Source organism: Bradysia coprophila, unplaced genomic scaffold, assembly GCF_014529535.1.
Source record: "Bradysia coprophila strain Holo2 unplaced genomic scaffold, BU_Bcop_v1 contig_232, whole genome shotgun sequence".
Classification (NCBI taxonomy): domain Eukaryota; kingdom Metazoa; phylum Arthropoda; class Insecta; order Diptera; family Sciaridae; genus Bradysia; species Bradysia coprophila.
The window spans coordinates 22,149,498-22,172,047 of NW_023503493.1; the positions used below are offsets into that span (position 1 = coordinate 22,149,498).

General features: G+C 31.1%; 1 protein-coding gene across 1 annotated transcript in view; it reads left to right on the top strand.

Annotated features, from left to right (window-relative positions):
• Nucleotides 1–22,550, top strand: part of LOC119076331 (LIM domain transcription factor LMO4) — a 75,658-nt gene that overhangs the window by 13,000 nt on the left and 40,108 nt on the right. Inside the window, exon 2 of the mRNA XM_037183014.1 lies at nucleotides 251–328. The gene's annotated coding sequence lies outside the window, so the exon portion shown is untranslated. The remainder of the gene's footprint in view (nucleotides 1–250; nucleotides 329–22,550) is intronic.

Below are 22,550 nucleotides of genomic sequence, written 5' to 3' on the forward strand. Positions count from 1 at the left end.
ATCGATTGTTTAGCGCAAAAAAAAACGACGAAGAAGTTGAACACGTTAAAGAGCAACGAGAGAGAACTCTTCAATTTCCATGTTTACCAATTTAATTCGTTATATATGTGTATACAGATTGTGTATGGTTAGTTTGAAGGTACACACAACATGGTTATAACCACATTGTAAATACATATACTGACATACATATAACCCATCCACATCATAGTTAATTAAACTAATTAATATACTTCTTTCTCGTTTTCAGGTAAATTGTTAGCCATAAATGTCTTGGATATGTTCAACGATAATCATTTAGCTTATTAATTGGATTACATATTAGCATGTGAGTTTTGTACGTCTTATTAACCAGATCTGTTTTTTTTTTGCATTATTATCATTATCATCGGATGTGAATATACATGCGTTGGCTTCGATAAATTGTTGAATTGGTGAAAATCTCAAGTTCAAGATCAAATTCACATCGTTAGTTAAATTTAACTTTGATTCATCATCAAACATTTATAATGATACGAACGCTATATACGGACCAATAAAATGCAACTAATTAAATCGAAAATATCTTTAGAGCCGCGCATATTATAATACAAAATGCTGTGTATATAACCAACCAGAATGAAAGACCTATCTATCCATCCATCCATCCATTCCGTGCATAGCTCATACAGCATATATACCTAACAAAGATAAGTATTCAGAACCACAGATGTCTGTCTTGTTCAAATATATAACAAAAGAAACCGATAATACTAACAAGATCCGAAACGAAAATTAGCAAATCATCCTCAAGAGTCTTTTCTATCAATTTTTTTTTCTTTTGAGAAAATACTGTTATTATAATGCATGATTAAGTTGATTTTCTTTCCGATTGTCTGGTATTTTGTGGAATATATTTGTAGCTTTTGGTATGATGTCATGGCATGGGAGGAGGCCTCGTTAACTCGATATTATTTTGTGTATTTTTTTTAATTAGTGTAGGAACTTTAAATAAAGTAAAAAAAAATCCGTTCTCGTCTTTGTGGAAATTTGTTATGAAAAATGATTCGACTGAGTCATTATGGAAAATATGACAAGCGGAGTGTGATATGGATTCGTATTGATTGGAAGTGGGAAAAAACAGTGTCGATGATTGACTTCTTTGTTTGCTTGTAATTTTTTTTTCTTTTCTTTTTAATTTCTGAATGAGTCGGTTGATCGCTGCTGTACGCTCTCACACAAAACTTGACGTAAACAATGATGGTCAATTGAATATATATATTTTTTGGTCTTTTCATTTTAAATTTCAACGAGTGTGGGCGAGGTTGTTTGATCTAGAAAAATTTCATTTAATGAGTACATTCACCTTCTTCTGTCTATTGTTATATCGATAAATAGCAAATTATTGCCGTTGTATTGCGGTAACAAAGATTTTTGTTTGGGTACTTCCACGCACAATTGATTGGTTGTTTGTTAATCGTCTTTTGCTCATGGAATTTCCTTTCAACTAATTTTTTTTAATAATTTTTCAAAATTACTTTCAGCTCAGGCTTCTCAACATTTCCTTTATCTTCTTTGATCAAAATGCGTTTCTTTTATCATATCAATATCAAAAAATATTGCAAATTTTGTTAGTCCGGACCCCACATTCCATTTCGTCGAAACTAAACGAGCGCGGATATTTCAATCGATCAACATTTTGTACCCCGTTCCTTTGCTCTTTCATTTTGTTCCATAAAATAAAACTGTTCACTGCAACGCTGCACATCATAAAACAAAATCATCTCGACTTTAAATACCTCGTTTTTTACATTTTTATTTCTTAAAAATATTCCATAATGTTCGATGGACAAGCACCAATGTTTCTTTTATGAACGACTAACGATTCAACCCATGAACTTTATTATTATGTATCTTTAGTATGAAAAATAGTTTCGTTTGATGCTGTGCGACTGTACAAATCAAATACAGTCGACTTTGAACAATGAGAATTATTAAAAAGTGGAATCGATATGGATGACTTTACCGTGGAAGTGAATTATGTGAAGAAATAGTGAGATCAGGGACGGGAATCTGTTGAGTTTTCTTTTGTTTTTTCTCAATATTTGTTATTGTACTTAAGTATTCATTGACGCCTCTTAGTTGAAGTTTTGTTCGTGTCGGTGTTGCGATTCCATTAAACCCTTACTTAAATCGAAACAAACAAATATTCTAACTCAGATATTTAGCTCAAGAAAAACTGGTAATTATTAACTGGTTACACACGAAATTCGTTTCATTTTACTTAAAGGCATCAGTTCATACACTCAACTTAACTGGTTATCGAGTCAATACAATGTACCAAAATATATAAAATTGTATGACTTCAACAGCATCAGTAAATTCCGAAACTAGAAACCTTCAGATTAGATAAATGAAATCATATTCGTCTCCTAACTACAGTGAAGATTTACTCATACCATGAGCTCCGCTAACTGGCAGCACAGTTCAACAGTTCGTCACAAAATTGATTACTCGTATCATCCACTCCACAGTTACTGACCCATTTTTGTTAATTTGTACGAGATTAGAAATAAAATGTCTAAATGACCGGCTGGCAAACAACTGATACTATTTCAATTATACGAATGTACCCGCCCAATTGCGACCAATATTAATAAACCAGAAAGATTGCACATTCAAATTTGTTCCAGTTAATCTAATCAGAAGATTTACTTGAGTTTACAATTAAATATTGTTTGTGTTCGTTAGGCTTGGTCGTTTGTTTGTTTGTTTGGAGCAATTTTTCTTACACTGTGACGGCAGAGTATTTGAACGAAAAGTGTGCTAATTTGCAAGGCAGTTCTATCAATACATTTTACCTAATTAAAACAATTGACTTATACATCTACATAACCGAACTTTATCATATATGCTGTTGCCAGCAGTTGGTGGGAATTAACGCGGATTTCAAAGTTGTTATATCACCACAATCCAAATTAATGTGTTGAGTGTTGATAAAAGAAATCGTGCCATTTGTCTAAGACATGGTACAGTGTACTACTTTTTCTGTCGTATAGTCTGATTATTTCACAGTGAGTAAGTTGCTAATAGAATTACATATCTTAAGAAGTAATTTAATTTTCGTTAAAAAAAAGAAATTATTGCTGCAATTTATGCAATTCTATCATGAGATACAGAGGAAATTTATTTTAAGATTCGACACATTTGTGTTAATATAAATTCCATGTATCAACGTCATGGGTGCATCAGATTCATATATACGTATGTACACATTTTGGTCACATACACAGTAATGTACGCAACACTACTGAAATCATATATTTACACTGCTAGGTCAAAGAAGTGGATTTTTTTCAGTATATTCTTACTCCTCTTCTTTGTGGTTTCAGTTTTTATATTTTGTTTGAAATTATTCTGTTTTTTTTTCTTCTTCAATTTTTTCCTTTGCTTGACTATATTGTGTATAGTTGTTGTTATTGTTGTGCTCATAAAAACCGGTTGCATGGTTCGATGCATATATAGCACTAAGGTTGCAAGTTGATATCCAACAATTTATGTATAGAGTTTCGTACGAAATAGGTGAGTGTTTCGTCGAGAGTAATAATTCACTTAATTTCCTCAATTATTATCCGATTGTTTGGTATATCTATGACTATAAACATTAAAACAAGACTGGCCGGCCAGCCCAAACGGAATATTGCCGGTTGATATACGTATGTCTTATTGAGAGAGAGATTTCCAGTCGGCAATAAAATTTGTATCAACAATTGTGTGAACACATTTGGAGCGTATTTTATTCAATGACTTTTATGTTTAACATTTCACATGAAAATTTCATTACTAAATTCGAGCTGAGGATAATACCAGTAACAAACAATGCTAAATACTTTTTAAACGGTTTGACAGCATTTGAATTGATTAAGTTATAGGACAGACTAGAATGGAAATGTTGACACGTTTTACACGAAATCTAGCTAAAGGTTGCACGACGTTTTGAAATTTTATCGAAATTTAACATCAAGTATAAATGCCGAATGGATTTTACTGAAATGAAACGACACATTGAAATGAATTATGAGACTCTCATAATATGAGAGAACGTGCTGTTTTTCCTTTTCATTCTCTACTGTTTCTTGGGTGATTATAAAGTTGAACTTAAGAACGAGATAATAGTACAATCCATCCAACCTACAATTTTCAGTTTGGCATGAACTAGCCCGTACCTTTACTGTTATTCAAACAAACAGACCAAAAAACGTCACTTCTATGTTGCATTCGACGAAGCATATAATCAACATGTACCAATAATTAATGCAAAACTGTGTCGAACCGATCTTTTAACTCATAATAATCGGTTATATCCAGGTTCCAAAGTTCCGTCAATGTTTTTTCCAATTTTATTTTTCAAACTCACCAAATTCACATTATAAGCAATCCAAATGATTTAAATACGTCGAATTTGAACAACTAATTAGAAAACTTAAAACTCTATTATGTGAAATCATTGCTACGAAAATACAATCAATTATCCTAATTAAAAATAAATGAAAACAAAACTTGAAATTTTAACTATAATTTCAAGTTTTTCCCATAGACACAACACAAAATGTATATATATATCTCTCGCTGCTCTACGGCAGAAAGACAACAAACTCTGACAAATACAATGTCAACAATCACAAAAATCAATTATAAATCCCCAAGCGAAGTTAAAGGTAAAAAAAAAATAAAAAATAAAAATGGTTGTTGTCCAATTATAATTTACGAGCATTAATTAATAAAAAAAAAATCGTGCGGTTGGTATGGCTTTACGCTTTAGCTTTATAGTTGCAATTATACAACTTCAATTAGAAGAGTGATGAGGAGGTGATTATCTTTTTATTTATATTTTTTGAATGTTGTCTAATCATTTCATTCAAATACATTTATTCCACATACCATGTATCTATTAGTGTGTTATACACACTCTCTGCATTCAGTGGTATAAATGGTTATGGCACATATAATACGGTAGAATATATGAAAAGAATGGCTGCACATTCCAATTTTATAACAGTATAACTCTGCTAGATGGATGGATATAACATAAAATACGAAATGCATAATGCTGCATAACAACAAAAATTGATTCGAACAAGTAACAAAAATTAATTGTTTTTCGTATTTATTTTTTCGCGCTACAATTGATCGAAAGAGAATCATTCATTCGTGAATTTAATTACAGTGAGCGTAACCGATTTTTTTTTGTTAATGTTAGGCATTTTCATTTTATTATAAAATTTAATTAATAGATTTTCGAGTTTTTTTATTACAAAATAAATGCTTTCATTTGTTTTATTACTTTTTGGCTGATGATTTGAGCTACCGGGTGCTTTGCAAATAATACATTTTTAATTGGAAATGGGTTGTATATGACAATGTCATACATACGAAGAAGAGTAAAGACTGGACAAATAATCACAGTTAAGAATGAAGTGAAGTCCGTTTATGAAGCACCCTGTGACGCACATTAAATTTTTGTATTGAAAACATTTTGTAATACATTGTTTAGTCTGCGAAAATTCTTTTATAATTGAAAAATCGTAAAACTTTTATACATCAAAAAATATTTTAATCTTTTTTTTTTAGTTGCTTCTCTCTATCCGCGCCGCTAATAAGATTAGTTGCATATATATTTTCACTTTGAAAAAATACTTAATTACCACCGCTAAAGATATGTGACCGAGACCGGTTCAATTAAAAATAAAAATTTTGTGAAATGAAATTCTGTGCGCAATTAATTAATTTATAGATTTTCGATTCCAGCATCTCCACTTCATATTAATATTTAATGTAATAAACATCTTATGAAGTAATCGAATCATTTCGAACGTTAAAAAAATGTAATATTTGAAACGGAAACCCATTTCAGATAAACGAAAATATTACCCCGCACACAAGACATGGGTATGGAAAATCTAAGTAATGAATGGTCTTAAAATGGTTTAAATGAGTTCATAATTTTTATGACATAATGTTATTCTGCATACTGTGAAATAAATGCCATTTTATGAGTCTACGGTCTCGCCGGTTTGAATATTTTAACGCAAGTATTTTGCTGATATATACCAATTTGTGAAAATATATTAAAGCTTAAATCATGAGAACAGAAATTGATCTGCTGATGACCACAATATGTATAAACGAGAAACAAATTCTTATCTTAATACGAACATTGTGTGGTTGAGAATTGAATTTTACTTATGTAAGTGGACCTTCTATCATTCAACGAACCGGCCGTGATAATATACATTTCAATTTCAAATCTACAACGAAATCATCGCAAATACAAATTGACGCCGGATTTTTCGTTTTCGTTTGTAAAATTCTGTAGACATTTTATTTTCGTTAAAATAACAAAACAGGTTCCTATTCATCTGTAATTTGCATATTTGCAATTCCTTCAACCATTTCATTGTTCGAGGCAACGTACGCGACAGCTACACAGTCACACCGACACATAAAAATTTTTTATATGATTTCTGAATGCATTTTTCGAAACAGAGAAAAAAAAACGTTAACTATAATTACACGATTACAACCAGAATGGTCTGACCAGGAAAGTATAATACGATTAGAGTTCACATTTACTTCAGTTTTATTTTAATATTCCAATTTTGCACAATGACTAAACAATAACATCACGATAACGAAAAATAAAATACGAAAAAAAGGTAAATGTAAATTACCAGACCAAACGTTATAAAGTCAATGAACACTGTAAAAGCTGTGATAATTTCACACTTCAATATTTCTATTTCCGGTGACTTTGGTGTATTATAAATGATGATGATGGGTATAGAGCATTTAAATAAATGTTTGATAGTTTGTTGCCTGTCGACATTTTAGTGTTTGATCTCTATTACAATCAACATCTACTAAACGGTCAACCATTTACAACAAAAGCAACAATCTTTATGGGAATTTATCGATCTGAGTATGATCGTACGAATAACGATTTGTCATTCGGTTATTAAGGTAGTGAAATATAAATTTTTGCATTATTGAGAACACTGTATCTGTAAAATTAGGTGAGAATTTCCGGTGTCATTGGTTCTTTCACCTTCTTTTTGTTTAAAATTTTGCTAGTGCTCTGTTCTCTCACAGAAGTGAAAGATTTCACACTTCTGTGAGAGCCTCTTTTTTCTTCCTTAAATAGTCATAGAACTGCTACACTTTCTAAAAACGTGGTAGCTGAGTCTATCTTATATAAAATGACAACTTACTAGTCGATATCCCGCAGAATTGCAATCGCTTCACAAGTTGACCGAATGTTGTTACCAAAATTAATTTTTTTGTGCGAAGTTTTATGCGAAATTTTTACTTTTAATATCTCCTTTCTACTCGTAGAAAGTGTCTCATTGTGTTACATGCACAGAAAAAAATCGTTTTAAACAATTAGATGAAAACTGCTGGATGCCAAACGATAGCCTGATAGAAAAATGTTGTTTCTCGTTTAATTTGCAGATAATGTGAATTTAGATGGTATCCCATTTTATGTGTTCGCATTGGAAACTGCATAATCTTTTCGAAAGCTTAAATACGACGAATAAAGCAGTTATGCGATCGCTGTTGCAAAATACAAATGCTCCCCACTGAAAATTCAGATTCTTTTATTTTTACGAGAAATAATTAGCACTTCCCGCATAGATAATGTACACGAGTACATCTCCACAGCGTTATATAGCCATAGCCAACGAACGAGCGAACTAACAAAAAAAAAATCGCACCGAACAAACAACAAAGTAAATGTGTTGCCTAGTGGTGTTATTGCCATTATGATGGCATGTTAAGTGTTTGGTGTGAGAAAAGCAATGTATATGATGGCGTTGAAGAGACTCTAATTGTTTTACCATTCTGTCGATATGATAGTTGTCTCTAACGCGTGTAACATTGTAACAACCCTCTTAAGTTTCTCTCAGTAAGCAATAAATTTTAATGAGTGTTCTCGTCACTTTTATTTCATTTAATTCGAAATTGTTTGTTTTGGATCTATTTAGATGGTTTGCTTAATATTGACTGATGACGTTGGACTAATCAATGGAATTGGTTTCTTTTCTGACTGTATTTAATTCAAGAATCGTCCGTGTATAAATGGATCGAGACGACTAATATAAAATTAAACGAGAAATGAGTGTCTGATGGGTTTCCAAAAATTTCCTTGCAAAAACCAATTTCATCCAATCGCATAGTTAACAGTGGGAAATGTAATAAAAACAAACATTAATTTGGATTTAATCCATTCAATCTATCCCAGTGTAACCCTATAAACAAGATAAGTGTATAATACGGTCCATACACACAACTTTGTATTTTCAAACACATTGCAATTTAAAAGCAATCATTTTCGTATTATTAAAAAGCAACGACCCCAAAATCTCATTAAAATATTTCATATACGAAAAATATAAAGAACTCTATAACCAGCGAACTAACCATACATTCATTTTAATGTATTCAAGATGAAATACACTAAAAATGGTGTGTGCATGGCAGTATTGTATATGTATATATAATATAACATGGAATATACAACCAACGAACGTTAAATTAAACATTTGAGCTCCAAAAACAAAATCGCTCATTTCATTACCGTTCTTCCATTCTCTTATCTTAAGTAGTCTGCTAATAACATTTTAGATAAGGAAATTTCATTTCGTTCTCATTTAACACCACATTTATGGTGTTTATGTGTATAGCTTTTTGGACTGAAGCAGCAGTGCCTTATTTCGTATAAAAGGCAGTAAGGATAATTTTTGGTACAAATTACTAAATACATAATAAAAGAGGTTCTCTTGGTGTGTTTAGCGTTAAGTGTATTACGGAGCTTTGTGTTGCATGGAATTTTCTTATTATATTTTGATAGATTTTTCGGCAACACAAAATTGCTTTATACACTTTGGCGTTTTCGGCGAAATTATGCACATTAGGCGGAAAGTCTATTGCAGCACTCATACACGAAATTGAAATGTGTTAATTATGAACAATGTCGTACAGATTTGTAAGACAATGATGTCGTCATTGTTTGTACTACTAAAAATATGTCCTCAATCGATGGTATGATGAGCTCCTAGGGCACCGTCAAATAATTATGCTTAAATGCGACAATAATTCACAATTTTGTTTCGTATCGTGATCTGTTCACATAAAGGTCTAGTTCGAAAAAAATTAATTTTGAAACTCCTTTTTTGCTGAAATCTATTCAAAAACTATAAACTCGAGTTTTGCAGTAGAGTTTGAAATTAAACGTGCAACCGTAAAATACGAAAAACGTACCCATTTGTCAGATTTCTAAGCAGGTAGTAGATTGCAGTAGATTTCAGAAGGGCCTCATGAACTTTTATGGCAGTTCAAGTCAGAGGTTTAACATTCGAAAATTATTCGCAACGACAAATATGGTCAAATTTGATGTTGAAGTTTGATGACAAGCCTATCATCTCAAGTCTGTATCAGAAGATATGACAAATTTGGTGTATCTGGTAAAAAAATTAATATTTGAAAATTATAGAATGGTCATGTAGTGGCTGTAAATACGAAAATATATATCAATGTTAGGCTTATTACACTCATGGAATTTTGAAAACCGACACATTTTCTGTTTTGTAGTTTACTGGTTTTTTGTGAATTTTACATGCATTTTTATATGGAGAAATCAAAAACTCGAGAAAAACACAGAAACAGAAAATTTGTCGGTTTTCAAAATTCCGTGAGTGTAGAAAAGTAATTTTCAAAGCTTTCAAATGAAAACAAATTTGACTATATTTGTCACAGCAACTGGACTTGAAGAACGGTTGATTTTTCCCTGAGATTCTTCTCACACCGTTTTTTAATTAAAATTTTCTAAATTATCGAAAACAAATTAAATTATTCGAAAAGTATCAAAATTTTTAAAAATTTAATTAAAAAAATAAATTTGAAAATATGCCCTGGACGGCACAATACACGCCATTATAAAATTCGAAAATTTCTCTGAACCAAAGGACATGCTCTGCACAAACGTTTATCGGTAAAAAATGAACTCATCTCCATTGAATTTACAATCTATGGAAAGCGTTTGTTAACAGTAGTTATAAGAATCTTCAGCATAAAATACGTGTTGGTTCGTCTTGTGTATAGTATAAATGTATAAATGATGAAAAATAAAATCTTTAAGCTGCTAATTCAATGTCCATAACATTTGAAATTAGACATAAAATTATGACTTATCTAAAGTGTGTAATCTTAATCATCAAAAAAAAATATTTCGTTCCACACAGAAAGAAAAAAATTATTCATTCAATTTAAGTTAGCAAACTTGATTAATATAAGCGCAAATATTTGTTATTGTTTATTTGCCAACATTTAATATTGGTATAATTAACTATTAAAGTGAATTGATTTTAATTTATGGGATAAATATTCGTATAATGTTTAATGAAATTACACACACCATAGAGGTGTGCTAAATTATTTATATGCCGCACTTTTGTATATATAATAAATTATTGGCTTTTCATTCACACGCTTTACTAGGCACATATTTATTTTGGCTGATTACTAAAATTAATTAATAATCAAATAGGAAGTTTATTAAAAGCTTTCCGATCGTGAAGAGATTCATTATGATAATATTATACATGGTGTGGAGGTGATGATGTTTTTTTTCTGAGTTTCTTCAACATTCCGGCTAGCTGCTCATGCCAAATACCGTAAATATGTAGTCGCAAGCATTGGTCTCGCAAAACTTTTCTCATCTCTACATCACTAGGACGCTGTCGTCGACTTTGCCTCCAAAGCATACCAAACTGAGACAAGAATTTGTTTTGCCGGCATGTATTCACAATTATAAAACGTTAATCTATACCTACACCATAATCGTGAGCACAAAATCGTGCGGCGCAATAAATACACACAGAGAAAATATGTCCATAAAAAACATAAGTATCCAGCATAAAGAAACGGTTGTGCCTTGCAGGTAAACAGGTGTTAAGCACATTGTTGTGGGGTTAATAAAAAAAATTAAATTCGTAAATTCAATGAAAATACTGTTTGAAGTCTTAAGTCCACATGATATGGGATAAAGGATAGAAATAATATTTCCTCAACCGAGCAGGCTTTAATCCAATTTGTGAATAGATTCCATGTTAATTTTATGGTTGAAAATTGGGAATTTTTCAGTTCTTATTCCATGTTAATGTTTATGTAGTTAAATGAAACATTAAAAAAAAATCCTTTACAATAAAGGAACTGACAACATTAAAATAGTAAATTTAAAGTCCATGCTAAGAGAATGAGCGTTTGAATCTGGAGATACTAAACTCCAATTCGTAAGAACTTGTACCGTAATATCCACATACGACCATTAACTTGTTAAGTTGGTCGTCTTATAGATATCTTGCTTGTCAATTTGTCGTTTTCTCAGCTAGCAAGCTTTAAAATAAAAATCTAAAAAGAAATTGCAGAGAGTTAAACGAATCACAGTGCATGGACAATTTTTGCACGCAGGAACGTACATTCGCTAAATCGTAATTGGAAGAAACTAAGATGTGATAAAATCTGCAGCTTTTGTGGATTTTACTGCATAATGTACAAAGAATAAACTGACACATCCAAAAGGTTAGATGTGTTAACTCGGTTAGTTATTTGTTAACGAAGGGAGACAATTTTATTTTGAGTAGTTCCGAGCATTGCAGGCACAGACTTACATATCATACACTTCATTCCTTCTTTTTATTTTCCTGTAGCTCGTATTTAGAAAATGAAGTGGAGGGAAACCGTTAATTTTATCCTGCCATATCATGAGAAGTTTCCAAAAGCAGGACAGATTGCTTTCATCGCTACAAACTTCTCATTTTACTTTTGTGTTTTCACTTCTCATTTCATTGGGTTTCTCTTGAAAGTAAAAGTTGAATTAAGTAAGATATACAATAGGATGTCTTACCACGTTAGAACTCACGAATCTTTAAAGCATAATTTTTGGACACAAATTTCTTTTGAAAATTTCGAAGTTTTTTTTATTTTAGAATAAAACCGTTTTGAGTTACGTAAATCATATATCTAATGAAAGTGTCGAGGACTATGAGCTTTCTAAAAATGAACTAAATTCTAGATTCAATTTCGCATACAAAGTGAAATTCAAACTACGAAAATATCATCATTTTTTTAAATTGAAAAAAAAAGCAAAAATGCAATTAAAAATTGCAGAGAAAAAAACAACAATTAAATGTTTTATTATTTTTTACTCTTTTTTTTTATTTCGATACATTTAAAAGCCTTGTATATTTTTATGTTTTAAAAGCACTTTGGTGCTGAAATTGTATTAATTAATTAATTTTTGTAATTAGCTCTGAGAAGCGGTTCAATTTCGGGTTTAATTAAATTTCATTTGGGTGTTATTAAAATCAGACTTGTTCTGATTTTAAATTGGGGGGATATATGGATGGGACTATGTCTATACTATACATGCGCTTTCGCAGTTTTATTCGTATTTATATCGCATATATGAAATCGTATATAACAGATCTATAACCAGATTACAATACCGCATTTAGTGTTTGTATAAATTGTAATATATATAAAAATACGCTGATGAAATTTTATTTTACGTGTATTTGATGGCATCGTTGTATAACAAAATAATTTATGTTTTGATTTATGGTAAAATTTTAATAAAAATAATTTATGGCTTTTGGATGATTATTGAAGAGGAATGGATATATTATAAATGGACGAATGTCTAGTCATTCTTACGTAAAATAAAATCCGATCCCGAGAAAGATGTCTCCAATGTATCGATGCTTCCACCATGGATCTAAAGACTGATAAACTTTCTGTAAATTTATTGCAATCGCTTGTTGTTGATTTTTTCAACAATCACATCCATAACGTGCTGAATCCCAAAGAAATTAATTTTTAGCTTGAAAATTATTTTATATTTTATTAGAGTCGTTCATTCACCGGTGCTGATGTTGTTAGTGCCAAAAAATGTTCGTCAGAAAGATTGTTGTTTTAAGATTCTCTCTGATTATGACATTTACTAATCAATCAAAATTAACTTAAAACAAACCTCAGAAGCATGAACTTAAGAGTCCTAATAAAATTTGTTCCTGAAAACAGATACAACTCGTCACCGTGTCATTTCCATCTATAACTGTCCATTAAAATAGTGGCACAATAGATCCCAATCCACACTTTAAAGTGTCTGTAGTTCTTTCTCTGATTCTAAAGAAAAATTAATGAATTGCTTGAGACTTGAACATTTTAAATTGCACCCGTAGAGGTCGTGTTTCGCTGTTGTATTAACTGGTTTCATTATTTTGTTACACACAAAAACATGCTGAACTAAAGTGCATTGCAGCTTAACTGATTTTTATTCAAATTAATTTTTTTTGATAAAAATTAAATTGAATTGAACGAAATTAAACTTTTTTCCCCCAAAAAAATTGTTTTCACACGGTTGACTTCAAGCAACGAAAACAATTTTCTTTTTAGATTAATTAATTTGCTTGTTTTTTTGTTGTCATATTAAATACCTCAATAAATCCAATCGACGAGAGAGAAAAAAAAATCCAATATACGTTCATGCGTTGAAGCTATATCAATCTATATAATACGAACCTAAAAAGAATTAGATTTAGTTTTGAGAAAATCAATTAATTGATTGTATCACCAAAAACCAAGCACCAGCAATAATAACACACATACCTCGCTCTAATCTAATACCATGGATGAAAATTCCATCGAGTAGAATGAGTAGAAAAAGAATGTCACACACGAGTGAATTCAATTAATTGAAATTGATGTTGAAATTGTTGCATTATTGTCTCAAAACTATTCTATTACGGTGATTATTGATTACAATTTTTTCATTTTCATTTTCAGAAGAGAATGTTAACGTATATAATTGGTATAATGGAAATATAAAAGTTAATTAATTAAATGTACTCTCGTAATATGAATGTTGGCCAAATGGTTTTTTTATTATGTTTAGGTAGTTATGGCATTTAATGGTGAAAAAAGAAGAGAACGAGAGGAGGGTGCGCCAAATTATAATTGGAATTTTGCTAATGGAAGAGGAGGTTTCCTCATGATGATGGGAATAAAAATGATTAGATTTTAATTGAATTTGTAAAACATAAATTTGAAATCGTCTCGTTGGAAAGCCTGATGGCATTCGGTAATCAATGTTGAATAAGTAATTTAGCAGTTACAATCAAATAAACAAATTCAAAAGCGTCATAGTTCAACGATTTCCCTACTTCCTCTTGTCCATGCCGCCGTGTTGTCTTTACAGACATTAACATTACTTTGGATTATTCCGGTAAACTATGCGTCATTCATATACCCAGACCATCTGCCAAATTAGACTATTTTTGTATCTTTATCAGAAAAATGGAGAACAATTGGTCTGTATTGTAAATAAGTTGATTCAATCAGCTATATTGAATTGATGTCAATTTGAAAATGTATTGCTAAAATTCTTCCACAATCATTTGCCTCACGTGTTAAAAAATCTTCTTGGTTAGAAACTGAGCTTCGCGTGTGAATAGTTCCTTGTCTATATTTTTTTTTTTAATTTAACGAGCGTTTGACTTGAGTAACACAGGTGTGCGCACTGAAAACAGAACTGTCACACAAACACACTCAATACACAAATTTTAAAATCAATAAGATCGGTTCACCTTGTGTAATACTGCTTACGACAATAATTGAATACTACGCCAGACAATATTGTTTTCCATACCAAATTCAATTCGACCTTGACGCATGTTGTATTAATAACTTGTATGAAATTTATCCTGTTTGATTTTGACACTCGCGAAGGCATTTGGTCCAACAGTTGTTCATATACTGCTTTTATGTCTGAATCGGATGGTTTCGTTTGCTTTTGATCGGCACGTGGGGTGGTTTTGTTCAGGTTACAATCATGGTAAGATCAAAATGTTGTAAAAAAGTGAAAAAAACGAAGACCGGATACACCCAAGGTCAACTTTCTTTTCGCACGGACTCTACATACAACTAAAGACTCTTTTCACATGGATTCAAATTGCAGATACACACCTAAACGAAACGAATTCGATCGAATTAAAAAAAGCGTTTATTCAATCCATAAATCTTAATTTGAAAACACACACCTTTCCCCTCACAACCAATTTATTTTAATTACTATGAAGTATATCAAATATGCCTTCTTAATAAAATATACTACCTTGTCGTCATATCCAGCCAGAATAAAGTGGAAATACCTATACATTTAAAATTAATTTATTAAGAAATATCCAATTCATACATACAAACGTACGTATTCGCTTTCGGTGTTCAATATATGTATAATATAACACAGACAAAGCATTTGATGTTTGTGGTAATAAAACGCGAATTATTAATTTATCCAAAGCTTTCTGCACAAAGGCAAACAGAGTGATTTACATTGTGTGCTATAAACGTTGTATTTAATTGTATATATAGTTTGTATGCTACGCTTTGATATCGCATACCACACTTACTGTATGTGTACCATCAGCAAATAATAAAATAATGCGTGAAATCACCTATTTTTCAATTTAATATTTAATTACTCTTGACAATGGGGCATGGTAAATTAAATGAATTGATCAGCAATCTGACTGATTAGCTGCAAATTCAAAATGGAATATGGATGTTAATTTGGCTATTGATTCTACTGATTTTATTATAGGCTCTCTGGACTATTCGAATTGTATACGGTACGATATATTGAGGTTATACTGGATGTGTCGTTGGTATATTACATTTATATATAATACAGGCAGCCAGTAGCGGTAGGACAAATGGGAATGCATATAATTTGTAGTACTAGACCTAGTGAAAATATATAATATTGAATTGAATGTACGTATACTGTCTGTCTCTATGTGTGTGTAAATGGTAGATTAAATTTTCAAATGGAAAATTTCAATTTGTTTATCATATAGTTTAACATTCAGCATTTAGACGATGCACTCATAATTAGTTTTCGGTGGTATAATTCCAATTCAAACAAGTAAAATGTATATTCGACTGCATTAGACTTTAGATTTTTGAACAAAAACAAAAATGAAAAGCGAAAAATCAGCGAAATTGTATCATGAAAATTACGTAAATGAATAGCCACAGATTGAGCATTCAAACACAGAAAAATTGATTGGAATTGCCCGTCAAAATTAAAAAAAAAATGGTTTACATCGTTAGAGTAAGTTAGTGAACAAGCCTGGCACTATTTTTGAGACGATTTCTTATTCTGAGCTCCCGAAAGTGATCATAAAAAATGCAAAGATAAAGAACGACAAATATTGATGTGGGCTTAATCAGCCTGATTGATAACGATTCGTATTTGATTAAACTTTTGAAGGTAATAATTAGGATAGAGATTTGCTTAGCAAAACCTTACATTGCGTTTGTGCAACATGTTTTATATAGTAAAACAGTAAAATAATATTCCATCCATCGTTTTAAGGGACAATTTAAAGTTGGGAAATTCTGAAAATTACCAAAGAACTAGAAGCAGTAGAAGCAGGTTCTAATATATCTAGTTAAGCTATGCCCAGACCTATGCAGTGATCGTTTCCTTAGGGCATATTTTTTTGAATTGGAACTTTAGAGCCTCGGCAATTCTCCGTTATCAAAATTTTTTCTCCGCCAATAGCGAATTTGTTCCACAGTTTTTCCGGTTCTTTTCATCCCCGAAAGTTTTCCTCCCACATAACGCGGCGGTTCGCTGATGGCAAATTTTCAGCGGACGCCCGAGTTTTTATGGTGAACGAATAAAACTTGCTGGAGACGATAGACCGTGAAAAACTATGGAACAAATCCGTTATTGGTGAAGAAAAAATTTTGATAGCGGAGATCGCCGTAGAATATGGGTTTGAAAATGCAGACTTCCGCCAATTGCAATAGTTTTGTATGACCTCAGATCAAATTTTTAACACTTTGAGGCAATAGAGAAAGGACCAGTCTAATGCCTGAAATTACGATTTTTTTTATTGAAACTAGAGTTTTTAGTCTTAAAAATTGTTGCGCAACAGACCGTTATTGGCGGAATCTGCCCTTTGTGAAACTATTCCATTCATCTTACAAATAAATAGGAAAATGAAGGTCGTAATTCACGTTGTATGAAAATATCATCTTCCGTTCAATAACATTTCAATGATTGTTCTTGATGTGAAATCCTCACAACACTAAAAATGCACTTTACTCTCTGTCACTACTCAATTAGCAACATTAAGATTTAAATTAGTTATGTTCTCCGAAAAATTGCATTAATGGACACGCCGCAATGCAATTCTTTTGTATTATAATATTTAATCTGCAACATTTCAATTATAACTTCTGTCTATTAATTTTGCGCCATATTTCACATCGTATTTTCCAAATTTTGTTACAGAAACTTTCGGTTGCCAACGAACAATTTTACAATTGTAGAAAATATAACGAATAGTTAGGTGGTGTAACTGGAGCTACACGTTACACTGGAGTTACTACCCTTATTCGATGAATTTCTCTTTTTTTTCACTTTTCCCAAAAGTTTCGCAATCTACAAATTTGATATTAATGAACTTTTTTGCTATGTAAATTTTTACATTTCTCCCGTTCAGAAATTACGTCGTATTTTGGTGCAGCAGCGAAACAACAGTGAACAATATTTACTTCTATCAAATGAAAAAAAAGCTATTAGCTATTACTATTCATTATCAACTAATGCTAACTAATATTCCCAATAAAAAGCAACTGTTAATTGATTTCCGTGTATATGTACGATCTATACGGCATGCTTAATTCATGCTCGAAAGTGCTAAGCCGATAATGTGCTTATTGATTTCAATCAATTTGCAATAATTCACTATAAATTTTAATTACTTGAAAACTATTATGTAGTTTAAATTTTATCTACATTTTACGTGTAGTGTACTGGGATATACATATCGTGTTGTATTATTCCGATGCATTATAGATCGTATTTTAGAATTGCATACTCAGTTTTGTGGAAAATTAAATATATAATATGGGCGATATAGAACATTGTTCCCCGGCCAGTCTAAAGAAGAACAACGTGTACATAATATAAACCACATAAACAAACGTTTGTGCAAACATAATTTAAACAAGAAAATTAAGTTTCGAAAATTTTCGTCAAATCAGAGTATGTGTGTAGTGTGGCTGTTTTATGTACATATATATCTAGTTTTCGGGGTAATGTGTGTAACTCAAAGTTATATGATGCTTTCTAATTAATATTATAGTTCGCTAGACACATTAAAGACCAATTATTAACAAATTCAAGTCTCGAAAACTTATCCTTTATATGTTGGGAGACTTGATTCTGTCGTTGTAGCATAGACTTAATTATTGCAATTTTGTTTGCACTTCAGGCAATGTATAACTAAAATCTGGTTCTACTTAGTGCTTTTAGTAGTAAAATTTGATAAATTTGAACTTTGTGTGTAACGAACTGATTGATATATACGGACAAAGATGTTTATGTGTAATCATTAATAATTTATCGTAAGATTTCTGTGTGATGTACTGAACAATAACATTTTGTTTGTGGACTTTCACAATAAACGTTAAATGTTTGGCTTAAAAGCTCTTGGAAATCTGTAGTTAAGTAAAATTTCACGAATGAATTTATGGTTAAAAGTTATCGATAACCGAAGGGGTTAAATTATTATAGAGTGACGAGCTAAACCTTGTGTTCATGTAAAACGTTACTATTTGATCACTATAAGTTCACTAATCTCTCAAAAAAAATCTTTTGTCCTACAGATTTTCATGATTCACTTAGTAGGTAATTATCATTCGTCAAATCTGAGTAAATTTGTTCTATTTATGTTACCGTCTGCGAAAGGTATCGAAGTTGTATCAAAAGATAACCCAACAAAATTGTTTTTCCAAACAATATTACAAAGACTTCTCATTCAGTGGTGTAATTTTCATTCAATCTTGATGACTTGCAACTAAAGCAACCAAGGGCAATGCCTCGTTTAAAATCGAAATAAAGACAGCCCACCAAGATGTGTTAACGATTTGCCACTGACGAAAAATAAAAAATATATATTTTTTTAATTAACTTAAATTAGCAAAAGATAATCATGCTACCAGCATTTCATTACGCCAATCATCGAATTTATATATTTTATGTGGCTGCAAAACAAATTTGTTTACACAATCATTATATACGGCACCGTGTAATGCACAATATACAATATGTGCAGCTGTATGGTATACGGCTAAATTGCATTCAAAATTAGCGCTGTAAAAACACGGTTTCGCGTTATTTGAAAATAAGAGAAAAAAGTCTTTTATACGTTCACAACACATGACGACTTATGCCACTTCATTAAATTTCCGTCTCAATGGCGATTGTTCGCAAAAATTTTATATCAAATGCTAATTTCAGATTTAAAAAAAAACAAAAATAATCAATTGAACATACACCATTGAGTGACATTTTGTTTGAATGTTGCATGAATAAAGGTCACATAAATAATTTTTCATTAAATCAAAACATTCTTTACGTTAAATTACCTCTTCTCGTATATTATTTGCCTTGTGTCGTTTGTGTCTCTTTCTGTATGTCTTTAATGTGCCACTTGATTAGGATTGAGATTCATGTCGCTTTTAAATTAACTATTAAATTAAATGAAATATCTGTTTTTTCGAGTTTTATAGTTAATTAGCACCTTTTTTCTCTTCTATTATAAAAGCGTTTTATCTGTCTCATAGTCAGCGAGAATGTGAGCGTGTCACTTTTTTTTAATTCTCGTCGTCACTTATTTAAATAACCGTTCGAAAGCTATTATCGTTGCTATTTAACATTGTAATCGTGGTAGCAGCGGTGAATATTTCTTTTTTGTCCTGATTAGAAAATTGAATTTTTCTATCATTAAATTGGGACAAAAAACAAATTAAAATTTATTAGCTGCGCTATCGTCCGCCACGGTCACCATTTAGGTTTTATCTGATGCTTTGTTATATGTAGTTAATAGAATTGAGATTTTTGATCTTTTTTATTGTCTCAAGCTGCTATATGGATATGCTGATATGGAGAACTGATTTACGTTAGTTAATTTAACATACAATACATTTTGAATATAATAAAGTAAACAAAACACATTGCTCCCCATCGTCAGCATAAATTTCTGGTTCCTGAACCATCAAATGCATAAACCATTGTTAGCATTTAGCTGCAACAAGCAATAATTATCCATTTAATTATAAATTTTCATCAGAAACTATAATCGTGCACTACTTATAATGATTCGATGCAAAATACAAACAATTTTGCTACATTTTAGCTCTCTCTGTATCTAAATTATTTATTGAATGCACACATGAAACACATGCTAATGAACCGGGAGGATGCTGAACACATTTAATGTGTGTAATTTATATATATTTTGATAATCTGTAATCAAGTTAGCTTTTAATGTATTCAATTAAAAGCTTAACTTAGGACCAAATATCGAGGAATATTATGTTTTGAGCATCGTTCGTTTGTCTATTCGTTTAGAGGACATTCGAAAAAGATGTCCACCTATAATGTTATTCATGTTTAAAGTTTGACAGTTGAATAAATCTTTAATTTTTCAGTCTTCCTTTCAAATCATATGGTAGAATTTTAAGTCGACTTTTAACTTAAGAATAACCAGTTGCTTACTCGTGTATTTGGAATGGAAAACGATGACAGGCGTATCACGGTATAATCAATAAATTTGATAAATTTATTCTTCAAATTATTTGTATTTCATCTATATTTCGCGAAGTAATTCAATCCGCACTACGATTAGTTGTAAGTCCTAACTGATGTGAATATCGATTTTGTTTCTCTATCTCATTCTAAACAATCCTAGATCCTCTAGAACGTCACAATTGACAATAGTATGTTGTGTTACAAGTATTGTAATGTTGGTTTTTTCAGCACTAGACCCAAGTTATCTTTTTTTTGTGTCACCGAGAATTGAAATACGACCCTTTTCAGCACTCATTTTAGTGTTGTAAAGTGACTTATTTCAGCACCCGTTTGATGTGATATTACAACACTCAAAGCAGTGTTGATATGGAATTTGTATGAGTGTATGTGATCGATCAAATTTGAAGAGTGATTGTTTACAATGAAAATTATGATTTTTTGTGCTCTTGTCTATTTCAATTCTCGGTTGGCACAAAGCATGATGTGTTACACGTATTGTAATGAGATTTTTTCAGCACACGACCCAATTTTGAAAAACTTGGGTCTAGTGCTGAAAAAATCAACATTATAATACTTGTAAAACAACATACTATTGTTTTCTGAGTCGCGCAAAGCAATTGAAGTTTACATGGTAACGCATAGATGTATCAGATAGAGAAACGAAATAGACATTCCTCCGAAGTTCTGAAACTTCTTTTTTAACGTGAGTGCTATTAGTTATATTACATTTTTTTCGACATATTTTAATCAATTTAAATAAAATATCAAATTTTAACTTATCGAAAATGTTTTATTCTTTTATTCACCTAAACTTAACATTTTGCTTACATCTTCATCAACATCGAACCAAATTGAATTGGTGACAAACACAAAAAAATGCACGAAACATTCAATCCCCTATCTTCGTTATAATCGTACCTACCCATTATATCTCGTTGCTGTATCGCTAATTATTAGTTTCATTTTCGTTATGCGACTTGTGAACAATTTCTGAAATATTTTAAACGAATATTGCAAATCCTAGAGGGACTGGGACCATTCATATTGCAAAATTATGGCATCGTTGCTGCGATGCACATTCATTAGAGCAAATTTCCTACAGCTATACATACATATATATTCTCCACCACAGCAATGAGAAATTTTCTAATTATAAAATTTAGCAATAATATTAATAAACGCAAAATAGGTAACTGTTATATATGTATCATGTGAAAGAGTATATTCGTATAATAGTATACCATACATATGTGGATAGTCGCATAGGAGACATATAAATGACATATATTCCGGTATAAGGGATAATTGTGTATTATCCTGGAAATTAATAAACACATGAATTTAATTACGTTTCAACCGCACAACTATTATGAACACGGCCACATAATATCAATTAAATTGAAGTCAAAATTTATGAGTGTTCACATCTACTTCATATATATTATTATGTGTGTGTTTTATGGCGTATGAATGCGAGGAGAGCGAGTGAGAGGTGGTGTGAGATGTAGCTCAAACGTATAATATTGAGTTTTTGGCAGAAAATTGTGGGTTGATTTAGCTGTGGGGGTAGTCGAGAATATTATGTACATATAATAGCAGCGCATACCTTTCGCCGAACGGAATCTATATTATAATAAAACGAAATATGGTTTATTAATATCGGGCCAAGCCTCGCTCTCTCATTCATCTGCAAAACTGAACATGTATAATGGTTTAAGTACTTGATTAATTACCTTTTCGAATTTATAATATTCATGTTGTTTCGATTGAAATTTAATTAAAAACTTTTTATTTTCGTGATCTTGATACCTGTAGGGGATTATAATTTTGTACATGCAAAATA